We start from the raw sequence: 13,259 nt of genomic DNA on the forward strand, positions 1-13,259 counted from the left end.
GCGCCTGGGTGGCTCAGTCGGTTGAGTGTCCGACTTCAGCTCAGGTCATGGTCTCGTGGTTTGTGGGTTTGAGCCCCACGTGGGGTTCTGTGCTGACAGCTCAGAGCCTGAAGCCTGCTTCAGAGTCTGTGTCTCCTCCTCTCTCTGCCCCTTCCCTGCTCATGCTCTGTGTCTCTCAGTAATAAATAACTGTTAAAAAAAATTTTAAATACAAGCTAAGACCCAGAGGAACCTTGGATATGAGGTGGCCACACAAAGATGAAATGTCAACAGTATTTTCAAGGTCAAATGTCCCTACAAGGTTGATTGCATCTTTGCTCATAAGAGCGTTTGAAGACAGTGGGGCAGTTCCTGGAGGAGGGAAGGTAAGAAGGTGGAAAGAGAGAAGCAGAGCACTAGGAGTGCTGGAGGCCATGGGGGGGATGAAGGGGGAGGCAGGGAGGATGTGGGAGGGCAGAGGGTCATCACAGGTAGGTGTGGGAAGTGGTCAGACAATTCCTCCCTGACTAAGCCTTCTCATCAGCCCTCACCATGATAACCACTAGGTGTGATTTCCAATAGCAGAGGAAAAATGCATCCTTGGAATGTGGAATCAACTCAACACATGTAAATTAGTTTCAAAAGCAGAACCATGCTGGGGTGGCTCTCTAAACACACATACGCTCTTGCACACTTTCTCTCTCTCTCCTCTCTCATTACGCACACACACATACTCTCTCCAAATCTCCTCTCTCCCTAGGTAGGCTTACCCTTCTGGTGGCTTGAATTTGTGAAATTGTCTCTAATATCTCCCCCCACCCAAAACAAGCCTCTAAAGGTATTATTTAAAGGAGAAAAAGAACAGGAAAGGGCAAAGGAGAGAAAGTTTGGGAAGTAGGAAAGCAGGCAGGGTAACTGGGGACTGGGAAGCTCATTTTTCAGCCTGAGTGTAGAAGGCCAGGCAGTGCCCTGATTTCCATCAAAGAGCCACCCAAAGGCTCAGGGTTGGTGACACCGTGTTTCTCTGCAAGATGTCTGCCTTGACCACACAGAAGCACTCATGGTAAGTAGCACTATCTGCCCACAGTCCCACCAGAAAGCACGACAGCTTGGAAAGGACGCAATAAATAAATTCCCTGTGCATGAGTTGCCATAACACCATCCACTGTGCCTCAAGACACTTCAGGTGTCCACCTCAAAATGAAGATGATCCGAGATCTGGTATAAACAGTAGTTCGATACGTTGCCTCTTATATCCATTTGTGAACAGAAGTTTGGTGTTCACCTGGGAAAAGCAGCTCCGGGTCCAGAACCGCGGCTCCCGAGATTCCCTGAAGGCAGAGGTCCCACCTTAGGCTTTCTTTACAGAAAGGCAAAAAGGGAGCACCGTGCGTCCTTCCTGATACGTGGGTTAAAGCGGATCTTTCATGAAGTTCATCTCTTACTACTCTGTGACGTTAAGAGCTCCAGTCTTCCGTAAGTAGAGATGGTGAACAGTGAAGCCAACTCTAGAATGCCCTGCTCCATCTGAACAATTAGTGGAGAAAATGAGAAAGTGGTATCCTTGTTTTTATCCCCTTTTCACATCCGTATGTCCTCCTCAGAACAAAGGTTCCAGGCAGTCCAAAGTAAGGGACCACAGTGGCTGCCTGAAGCTCAAAGGCACAGCTCAGCCCTCACTCGCTCTGGTGCTAAATGCATGAGCTAATTATACCCTGAGCCTTGAAAACAGTAAGAAGGTAATAACCTATAATACCTCTAATTTAGAGGTCCCCCTGATCTGGCGGTTAAGAATGTATTTCTTCTTATTCACTTGAAACTGAGTCAGCTATTGAGCCCTCAGACATGCCTCAAGTACCGCATTTCCGACCGATAGATAAATGCATTGCGGGCTCCCCGTCACGTGGTGTCACATGCACATATTGGTACATTTGTCCTTCCTGGACTCAAGGTGCTTCTCCATCAAGATTGGAAGCCGAGGGTAAGTGGTGAAGGATGTGAAAAAGAATATTCTATAACTTCCACTGTTTTTATTTCTGCATGAGCTGGAAAAGGTCTTCTCATAAGAAGACAGGATGTCAAGTGTATACGTCAAGTGTGTACGTCAAGTGGGGCGCCTGGGTGGCGCAGTCGGTTAAGCGTCCGACTTCAGCCAGGTCACGATCTCGCGGTCCGTGAGTTCGAGCCCCGCGTCAGGCTCTGGGCTGATGGCTCGGAGCCTGGAGCCTGTTTCCGATTCTGTGTCTCCCTCTCTCTCTGCCCCTCCCCCCTTCATGCTCTGTCTCTCTCTGTCCCAAAAATAAATAAAAAACGTTGAAAAAAAAAAAAAAAAGTGTGTACGTCAAGTGTAGACATACGACACTTGTCCGACGTGGCATCCATAGCCCTATTTGGGGACAGCTGTGGCTAAGCCACCATTTGCCACAAAAGTAACCCATTTCTTTCTTAAAGGCAATGAGACAGACTGGATGGAGGGCTTAAGGGCTTGGTGGCAAAACGTTTCTAATAACTAAGCTAAGTTGGTCTTTTTCAAACAGAGAAAGCTACAAATTTTGCTCAAGTCAGCACACACTTACTGAGCACCAAATACTTCCAGGCACTATACCGGGGCTTGTGATGGTGAATTTTATGTGTCAGCTGGACTGGGCTGAGGGATACCAGGGTGCTGGTAAGATTTTATTTCTGGGTGTGTTTGGAAGAATGTTTCTGGAAGGGATTCACATTTGAGTTGAGTGGGCACAGGGCTCCCTCATGGCGGTGGGCATGATACAATCTGTCCGGGGCCTAAATACAACAAAAAGACTGAGCAAGAGCTCCTTATCCCCCTCTGCTTGAGCTGAGACATCCATGTCCTCCTGCCCTGGGACATCAGAGCCCCTGATCTTCATGATTTCAGACTCATACTTTACACATATCACTGGCTTTCCTGGGTCTCCATCTTGCAGAAGACATACCATGGGCTTACCAGCCTCCATAACTGTGTGAATCAAATTCCTATAATAAATCTCCTCCTATATATCTAAATGTATCCCATGGCCTCTGTTTCTCTGGAGAACCCTGACTAACGCAGAGCTGTAGATCTAGAGAAGTGTCACGTAGGGGTTTTCTCCTCCAATGGTAGGCACAGATGGTAAACGAATCATTGTGGTTAATGTAAGCATGTGAGACAGCTTTGTGCAGGGTCCCATGGGAACCTAGATCATGGGCACTCAACTTAGGGCATGAGCTTCGGATAATGTACCAAAAGCCAGACCATAAAGAGGTCTGGAGGTGTCCAAGCGATAGGTTAATAATGAGGCTGGCAGTTTCTTGAGGGCAGTAGTATGTCTTACTCATCTGTGTATAGTCAACAAGCAGACCAGACCCTTGACGTCATCAGTGCTCAGTGGTACCTGTTAGGCTGAGCTGCCTTAGAATGAGCTATGAGTGGGGCACCTGCGTGGCTCAGTCAGTTAAACATCAGACTCTTGGTTTCAGCTCAGGCCAGGATCTCACAGTTTGTGAGTTGGAGTCCCTCATCGAACTCTGTGCTGACAGTGCAGAGTCTGCTTGGGATTCTCTCTCTCTCCCTCTCTCTCTGCCCCTCCCCTACTTGGTCTGCCTCACTAACTCACTCACTCACTCTCTCTCTCTCTCTCAAAATAAATAAATAAACATTAAAAAAATAAAATGAGCTAAGAATGTGAGGTCTAACTACTGCTTCTTTAATTATGTACTTATTTATTTTCATGTTTATTTATTTTTGAGACACACACACACACACACACACACAGCATGAATGTGGGAGGGGCGGAGAGGGAGGGAGACACAGAATCTGAAGCAGGCTCCTGGCTCTGAGCTGTCAGCACAGGGCCCAATGCGGGGGTCGAACTCATGAACCCTGAGATCATGACCTGAGCTGAAGTCGGATGCTTAACTGACTGAACCACCCAGGAACCCCTTAAATATTTGAATAAGAGACTTGGCTGAATAAAAGCTAAGGATAATATATATTACATATATTATGAACAATGTATAACACAATTACACATAATATACATAATAGTATTCCATATAACAATATTTTATATGTTCGCTTATGCTGTACTTTTTTTGTATGGAATACAAAATACAACATAAGCTAACATATGTAATTTTACATTTATTATACAGATCTGCCACGAGATCCCTTTACCGAAGGATCCTTCCTCATTGAAATGGGAAGGATTAATGACTTGACGTGGCAAGATGGGTGTGGTAAAGGCAACAGAAGAGATCTTTGAAGATTTGTCAACAAAAACATGTAAAAGAAGCAGGCAGCCTCTTCTGTTCTGGAAGGGCAGTAAAGTGACCCCTTCTTCAGAAGGCAGCCTGCGAGTTCAGAGCAATTTGCATAAAACCCGTGGTAAGGCTTCCAGGTTTCCTGCAGGAAGAAAGCCTGGATCTCCAACAGGAGAGAAACGCTCTCCTTTGAGACCTTAAGGACCTTGCTGGGAAAGCCACCCTCTCTTCCCCTCTGGACGGACCACCGACAAAGGATAACGGAGACGTACATTTTCCAAACTGCTGCCAGCTGTTTTCCAAGCTAACGCAAGGTGGTCAGACCCTTTCACCTGTGACACGGCCCCCTGTCCAAAGAAGCAGGTATTTCTCTCTGGTCAGTGTAAGAGGCAGTGCACTGTGTGTAAAGTGAATCAAGGTCGTTAAGATAAGTGCTGTGTAAATAACTCACGTGGCCGCCTTTCTACCTTGATGTGGAGCTCATTTCCATCATGGTATTACGAGCAAAAGTGATGTGCTCCGTTACCGTTCGTTTCAATTTGCTTCTTCCGGAGCTTCAGACTCAATTACATTGTGAGATGAACATGAAATCAATCGAACAGCTGGATGTATAGTGATCCTATTTACCCAATCTTTTTTTAACTTCCATACTCTTATAAGATAATCAAATCCCTCTTGTGCGGTTTAACATGCTAGCGAACGTTAAGAAGGAGAAAAGAGAATTATGTGAAGCACGCTCCCTGAAAGGATTTTCAAGTGCAGAATCTATAGATACACAAATGTATACGTATGCGTGCACAGACACACGGGTCAAAAGAATGAAATCGAGGCTATTTGTCCATTCAACAAACGTGTATTAACTAACACATGGTAAGAGTACATTAGGTGTTCAATAATGCCTCGGATAGCATAGCTACTGCTGGGCAAAGATGGCTTTACCTGAAATGAGCCATCACCTTCTTTTTCACTTCTGTAGCTTTTATACCAAAAAAAAACAAAAACAAAAACACACAAGTCTTGAGGAAGAACGCATACACTGGGTGGCTCAATCAGTGCTCACAAAGCCCCCGGCATGTGGCGAAAAAAGAAAGAGAGGGAGATGCAAATCTAACAACCAAGAAATTGCTGTCTCATCTGATTTAGTCGTCTGGGATCTTGGGACAGATCAGGACATCTTGACATTTATTATGATAGCTAATGCACCATAGTCTGAATGATGGCATGAGACTGTAACAGTTGCTATCAGCTCTCCCATCAGGAAAAAGGAAAACGAAGTCCGAGTCACCTCAGGTTAGAGGAGATAAGCAGAGACACTGGGGCCAGGGCGGGGACTGTCTATGGTGGCCGGGTGCTCCCGGCCAGCAGGGCACACAGGCATATCGTCTGCCGTCCTCAGCGTTGTGATTTCACTGTGACTTTGACAAAGTGGAGCCGATCAAGAGGACTGGGGACACAGTGAAGAGAGCGAAATGATGTCTGTGGAGGCTGGGGAGCGCTGCAGACAGGCCCACCATGACGTTTGCCTCTGCCCCCATGGGATGATCACGCGTGACCCCCCAGACACAAGCTGCAAGAGGAGATTTGGGGCTCCTTGCAAGGAAGAAACGGCTATGCAGCAGAGCATCTCGGAGGTGGAATGATCTGCCTTACTAAGCAAACTCCTTGGACCTGAGAAAGAAACGTGATTCCCTTGCTTTCAGGTCCTGGTGAATGTTCCTTATGCCTCTAAATTCAGCCCCAGACTATTGTTGCTAGCAAGATTTACTGACCCATCCTCACCATTGTCATTTACCTGTATCTCTCTGTTAGAGAGATCATTTGCACATTGCACCATAATCGCAGGGTTTCCTGTCTGCCTCCCCAAAGAGAGCAGACGGGGAAGCAACGCTTTTATCCTTCCTCGTGTCCACTGCACCTAATACACCCTGAAACTTAGTAAATGTGGCTGCGTAAATGCAACAGGTCCAAGCTGCCGCAGACTCAGTCACTACGACTGAAGGTGACACAGAAAAGCAAGAAACAAAGTCGAACATCAGTGTGAAGCATGAACGTGGAAATCATGGGGGCGGGCACTGGGGGACATAAGGATGCTGGGCTGTCGCACGCGGGTCCAAGAAGGCAGAGGGTACTTAATTATTCATGATGGTGCCCCTGAGCCCTCGCCTGGCTTCCTACAACACCCCATCCGCTGACACTGCAGTGATTGCCTCTTCACAGAGGACGACACAGCCTTGGAGACGTCGGGACACTTGCTGATAACACATGGCTACTAAGTCCTTGCAGGATCGGCATCTCACTCCGGCAGATTGCAAAGGCCCCAAAACAGCCCCAAAACACATACACTGAAAAAAATATACACAAAGCGAAAAGGTCACAGTAAAAGAAAAATCGAAATATGAACAAACTGAGAGGAAGCCGGGAGTGAGGCTGCTCCATGTGCCATGATCTGACTACAATGAAGGGAGCATACGTGAGCGGCAAAGGGAACCCAGAGATGTGGCTTCTGAGTCATTGCGCCTTGCCCAGATCCCTTCCGGTTAACTTCGAGCCCTTGACGCGCTCACGAATCCCAACTTTTCTTGCAATACATTTCACATTGCAACAAACTTGTATTTTCTCCTATTTTCCCACTTGGCTTGGGATGCGTCAATTTAAAACATTTCAGTGTTTATTAATTATATCATCACGGATGCAATTCCCTGTGCTAATTTACGCAAGCTCCTTGACAGAGTTAACCATGACTTCAAAGCGACGGATGGGACTTCTCTTTACACGTCAATGTATAGTTTTTGAAACACAGTCAGTTCCACTACAATACATACGATGTGCAGATTTACGTAAAAAATCACCACCCTCTGCAAAATTGCACAATAAAACCACAGGGTTGCCAGAGAAAGTCGGGTCAAGAGGACAACACTCAAACGCTTCATCAGTGACATATATATTTTTTAAGAGATAGATTTTAATCAAAGTGGCAGCACAGCGTCAAATGGTTAAAAATATAGAAGTACTAAATAATCCATGTGAGACTCTGTACTAAAAAGTAGCTCAGCTTTCCTTGTGGAGGTGAGTTCCAGAAGTTCCGGCATGTGCGTGGTAGTGAAGGAGCATGGTCTGAAATTGGACAGCTGAACGTCAGGTGTGGGCGGTGTGGCTCCTGACAGGGGTGTTGAACACAAGTGGCTGGTTGACGGCTGAGATGCCCGTTTTGTGTATTCCTGCACACCACGTTCAGCTGGTGAAGAATCGTGTAGTCGCAAAGCGTGCCATACGGGTGAGATCGTTCTCAAACAAATCCGACGTTGCATTTTGCTCAGACTGCTTCCAAATATAGCAAGGGCACTGGGAAACTTCGCGTTTTTCAAAACCGGCGTAATAGCAGGATTGACTATATTCATAATCCTACGAGTATAATTTATAAAATATTGGGGCGCCTGGGTGGTGCAGTCGGTTAAGCGTCCACCTTCAGCCAGGTCACGATCTCGCGGTCCGTGAGTTCGAGCCCCGCGTCGGGCTCTGGGCTGATGGCTCGGAGCCTGGAGCCTGTTTCCGATTCTGTGTCTCCCTCTCTCTCTGCCCCTCCCCCATTCATGCTCTGTCTCTCTCTGTCCCAAAAATAAATAAAAAAAAAAAAACGTTGAAAAAAAAAATTTAAAATAGTATACACGTGTCATCTACTTCTATGCATGAAAACACCTTATAAAATAGGTATTATTATTTCAACTCCCACCCTATCTTTCAGCAGAAGAAACTGAGTCCAGAGTAACCTGGGGTCTCTTCGTAACCAGTCGGTGACTAGTCTCAAATACAAGTCCTGTCTCCGCAACGCCTCTGTGCTTCTCCCAAAGTATTTCCCATAGTGCCTCTCAAGCTTAGTTTTTAATTTAAAATTCTTCTCTTTAATCCTACATACATGTGTACACACACACACAAAGTACTGTAAAAAAAAAAAGTTTTAATAAAAAAGAAACAAAAAAGTCTGCAATATCCACCATGATTTTATAAACCTAAAATGCCTAATTTCTCATAAAATATGCATTTAACATGTGTGTAAATAAAGAACTATATCCTCATATCACACTGTCATTATTTCCTGGCTAAAGAGTATACTACTTATCAACAGACCTATTTATATATTTGAAGTTGCATTTATACGTATTCTAAGTTTAACATATTACTGACTATGTCTAAATCTGATCCTTCTTGGACCTAACTTTATGGATTATTGAAAAGAAATTGTTTGAAGTTACAAACTCATAAAACCATTCATTTAAAAAAAAAAAAACAGCAGGGGCACCTGGGTGGCTCAGTAGGTTATATATTTGACTCTTGATTTCGGCTGAGGTCATGATCCCATGGTCGTGAGATCGAGCCCCGCTTTGGGCTCCGCATTGACAGTGTGTAGCCTGCTTGGGATTCTCTTTCTCCCTCCCTTTCTGCCCCTCCCCTACATTTGCTCGCTCTCTCTCTCTCTCTCTCAAAATAAATAAATAAGCTTTAAAAAACTGAGGAATAAATGTCTTTATCTAAAAGCCTGGGCAGAAGAATCATCATTGTTTCATTCACTGGATATTCATCTCGTGCTGATTCTAACAAGAGCTGCCCTAGGGGACACAAGACACAGGACTTCATGCAATCCAACAAGCATCCTTGGTGCTGGTTGGTTCTGGAAGAGATGCTGATTTCTCTGGGCACAAACACGGAAGGGTGCAACTGCTGATGCCTGCACAGATCATTCCAAGCGAAGGGTGGGAGGCGCTGTAGCAAAAGTGTGCAGAGGACGAGAGGTATCGGGGCACCTGAGCCAACCTGATCACAGTGAGAGCTGGAGAGCCCCAGAAAGGAGGGGACGCAGCACGGAGCCCTGAGCAGGCAGCCCAGGTGCACAGATGGAGGTGAAGGCAGAAGCAGCCCAGCAGGTGCAGCGGCAGGTAAGGCAGGTAGAGCACAGGCTGAAGCCGAGAAGATAAGACAGAAGTACTGAGCCTCCCGGGACTGGAAAGAGCCTTGAAGTCTTTCTTTCAAATCACTTCTAACACTCTGAGAAGTTTGACACTGTCTACAAAAATGGTTTTCACATGGAAATATACTTTTGATTATCGCTTTCATAAGCCAGAGGAAAGACAGAGAGAGAGTAAGGTTCATTATGTAAATACATGAAAAATGCATGTGCTCTGCTAACCCCCCAAAATTAAAGATGTTTATCCATGCAGGGGAGCTATTTGGATTTGGCAGAGCGGGCACTGTGGAGGACATCCCATACGACTAACTGGTCTTTTCTAACATCACCCTGGAGTTTCTCTGCCGGTGATAATTCCATCACAGTGAGGAGAAACGGAAAGAGGGGAGAAAGAACAAGAAAATGTAGGAAACGGATACATTTTGTACCAACACCATTTGCAAATATTGAAAAACAGCAGGGCAAATGTCTTTATGCTTATTTTACGATGTCATGTGCTGCATGGAATCCCAAGCGACAAAAAGCAATGGTTCCTACTCAGCAGAGGGATTACATTCTGCCGGGACCAGGATTTGCACCCTGGGCTGTGCATTTGGAGCTGGGAGTGCAGGAAGATCCGAGGACTGGTCGGTGGGCAGATCACTTAGTTTAGGAGCAAATGGTGCACAAGAAAAATAATCGACATCACCCTCTTTATGTTGGAGAAGTCGAATGCAACGTCTCCATCTTTTGATCTCCTTTGGAGAAAAGGATAAAAAGAGAATACTGCAAACAAAGTGAGTCTCGCTCTTGCCTTTTCCTTAGAAAAGTCAAGAGAAAAAATTGAAGAAAAGGAGAACATAAGGATTTCTCCCAGAACCCGAGAAAATAAAAATTCTGAGGATGGAGAAGAGAGACCGGAGGTACTGCAGAGACACAGACATTGTTCTTTATGCATAAGGACCCAAAGACCTAGATTTGAATTCAAGTTTGTGGGACCTAGCTCGATTAGTACAGTCTGTTAGGCACTTGAGGCTCTTGGACAGGTCCAGATTTATCGTGAATCTGGAGCCATAGACAAACTTAATCCATCCCGTGCAGCGGTCCCATCCATCCTCATTGATCTAAGGCACAAAAGTCAACTTGTTACCTCAATGTTTTATGACACACATTTATAACAAGTGAAAATTATCTGTTATTGAGGATACTGCTATCTTTAAAAAAAAATGTTTGTTTATTTATTTTGAGAGAGAGAGAGGGAAAGAGAATCCCAAGCAGGCTTCCTGCTGTCAGTGCAGAGCCCCATGCAGGGCTCAATCCCACAAACCATAAAATGTGAGGTGAAATCAAGAGTTGGATGCTTAACCAACTGAGCCACCCAGGCGCCCCTACTCCTTCTGTCTTTTGAAAGGGATAGACACTAAGGCAAGCTTCTTGATTGCTGAGCTTAACAGTGGGAATGAGAACACTCAGTGGAATGCCTGGAGAACAGACCAGTATTCCCCATGGGAAGGGGAGACCTGGGGGGAGGTGGTGGGGGTCTAGGGATGTAGAAGAGGCAGACCCCCTGAAGGCTAGAGAGACAATGTTGACAGGAGCTTTGTAAGGAAGCCAGGACATGGTAGAGATGAGCAACATCTAAAGGGAATTCCTATTAAGTTTTGCTATTACTGGAGGTGCATTTGCTGTGGTGTGGGGAAAGCAATACAGTGCTGTGCCCTCCTTTGATGACGGTGCTGAGAAGAGGGGTCCACTGTGGACCTCGTGTGCTGCTGTGCAGACCCGGGGAGTGTGCCAAACCACAGCCCAGATCCATCTCAGACTTGGAGATTTTTCTGCAGCCAGTCATATGAGCAAGTAAGTCGGTGAAGGCCACCGGAGTGCAACCATCCTACAGCTACTCATTCCCCCGGGGACCGGCTTGTTCACCACTTACTCTAAAAGGTACCAAGACAGTGGTCCTGGGGCTCCTCAGCTGTGGCATAACCCACTGTGAATGTGGCCACCACGTGGGCCGAATGTATCACTCCATGAGACTTGGGGCTGGGGAAGCAGCCCTCCTAAGCTGATGTCCCTACTATTTGCTGTACTGTGAGCAAACCCTGTCTTATTCTGATCCAACCAGACACCTTGTCTACAAATGGCCTGGATGGAGCTGTGGCAAACTGACCTGCCAGCTTGTCTTCGTTAGAGCCTGTTCGTCTAACCACCCTTTAGGACTTTTCTGCAAAGCGCCAGATAGTAAATAGTGTATGTTCTGTGGACCATTTGGTCTTATCATAATTACTCAACTCTGTCATTTCGCACTAAAACAGCCATAGACAACATGTCAACAAATGGTCAACACATGGCTGTGTTTCAATAAATGTCTATGGACCCTGAACTTTGGGTTTTGCATAATTTTCATGTGTCATAAAATATTACTCTTCTTAAAAATATATTACTCTCCTTTTGATTTTCTTCAACATTTAAAAATATGAAAAACCATCCGGGGCTTGTGGGCCATACACACAAATTCTGTAGTGGGCAAAACGTGGCCTGTGAACCATGGTTTGCCAACCCCTGTTCTGTGACCTTGAACTTCTCACTTGACGAACTGGGATAGTGAGCAAGGTACCAGGAAAGGCAGGTGTTTTTTTGGAAAAGAAAATGCAAAAGCCCCACAGGACAGTTTCAAAAATTTGAGGAAGCTATTAGCAAATGTTTTTGCCCAAATGATGGGAAAAATGGGAAATATGGAGCCCACTGCTGTCCTACCCATGAATGACAATCCTTAATACCAAAGGATAGGACGTGGGAAAGAAGAGGGATTGAAGGAAGCCACAAAAGTGGTGCCATGACTCTTGCATGCTCTCTTGTGGGATCAGGAAGCAGGAGGGCATTCAAGTCCTGTCAGGGAGGAAAGTACAAATGCACCTTGCTAACCTCAGTGAGAACCATCCATGGAGGGCAGGGAGCCCTCGCATAGAGTGACACGATGCAGATCTGTAGTTAGAGCAAGAGAAGGGAGATACAGGACCCCTTTGGTCAAGAGGCTGGGGAGCTGTTAGAGGAAAGGCTGGTGCCTCTGTATGATGAAAGGGTCAAGAAAATTTATGTTCTCAGAGGGCAGAAGGCAGCAACAAGGCTGTCTCACACCTGATCCCATGCTCCACGCCAATAGTGAAGCTATTCCTTTGGGACAGAATCATGTCCCTCAATAATACTTGCTACTATACATTTCAATTACAATAATTACACTATGGCTAACCTGAGGGTATTTTCTTGAAACCAATAAAATCTCATGGAATACCTTGGGCACTGTACAGTGGACAGAATAACCCAGAGAACACAGAGAAGACTGGTAAGTTTTCAAGATATGCTTCCCTCTCCCCCCAAGTATGGAGAACTCTACTAACTTGGTCATCAGAACCAGTGGCCCAAGCAAGAAGCTGTGATAATTTAAGGCAAAAAGATGCCCAGGACATAGAGAGATCTTCTTACACCAGGCAATCTCTCTGCAATCCAAGAAGAAAAAAAATACAAGGTTGGGAATAAAAACAGACCTGCTCCAGTTATAGGACAATGCTGTTACCACAGGGGGTTCTCAATGAAGAGATCAATAGGCAGAAGAAATCCAGTCCATGCATCTAGCAATGGGGGATCCTAAACAGGCAGCTTGTCTCCCTGGTTGAAGCTAAAAGGTCCTCCATGAATATCAATCTCTTTCTACTGTAGGGACCAAGAAGCCAGGATGCTGCCTTAAGACAGATTATTCTTTCAACTCCTCTGCTGTCTATGTCCTGATCTGACAACCTTTAAGAAGGTGGGAGCATATGGCAAGGCTGAGGCCTCTCTATCCCTGGGGAAACAGAGAATTTAAGCACTAGTGAGGTACAGGGGGGTAGGGATGAGGTTTCTTTGGATACAAGGGCTTAAACAGCTAGCTTACCAGATTCTCTTGATAGACAAGGTCCATTCCATTAATTGGCCAGATTTGGAAATGGCAAAAAAATGGAGAAGGAAAGGAACTTTAACCATCTGACAGGCCATTCACACCTGTCATGTACTCCCACATGTATAATCGGTGTGGATATTTTAC

Source organism: Panthera leo, chromosome B1 (assembly GCF_018350215.1).
Source record: "Panthera leo isolate Ple1 chromosome B1, P.leo_Ple1_pat1.1, whole genome shotgun sequence".
NCBI classification, from domain to species: Eukaryota; Metazoa; Chordata; class Mammalia; order Carnivora; family Felidae; genus Panthera; species Panthera leo.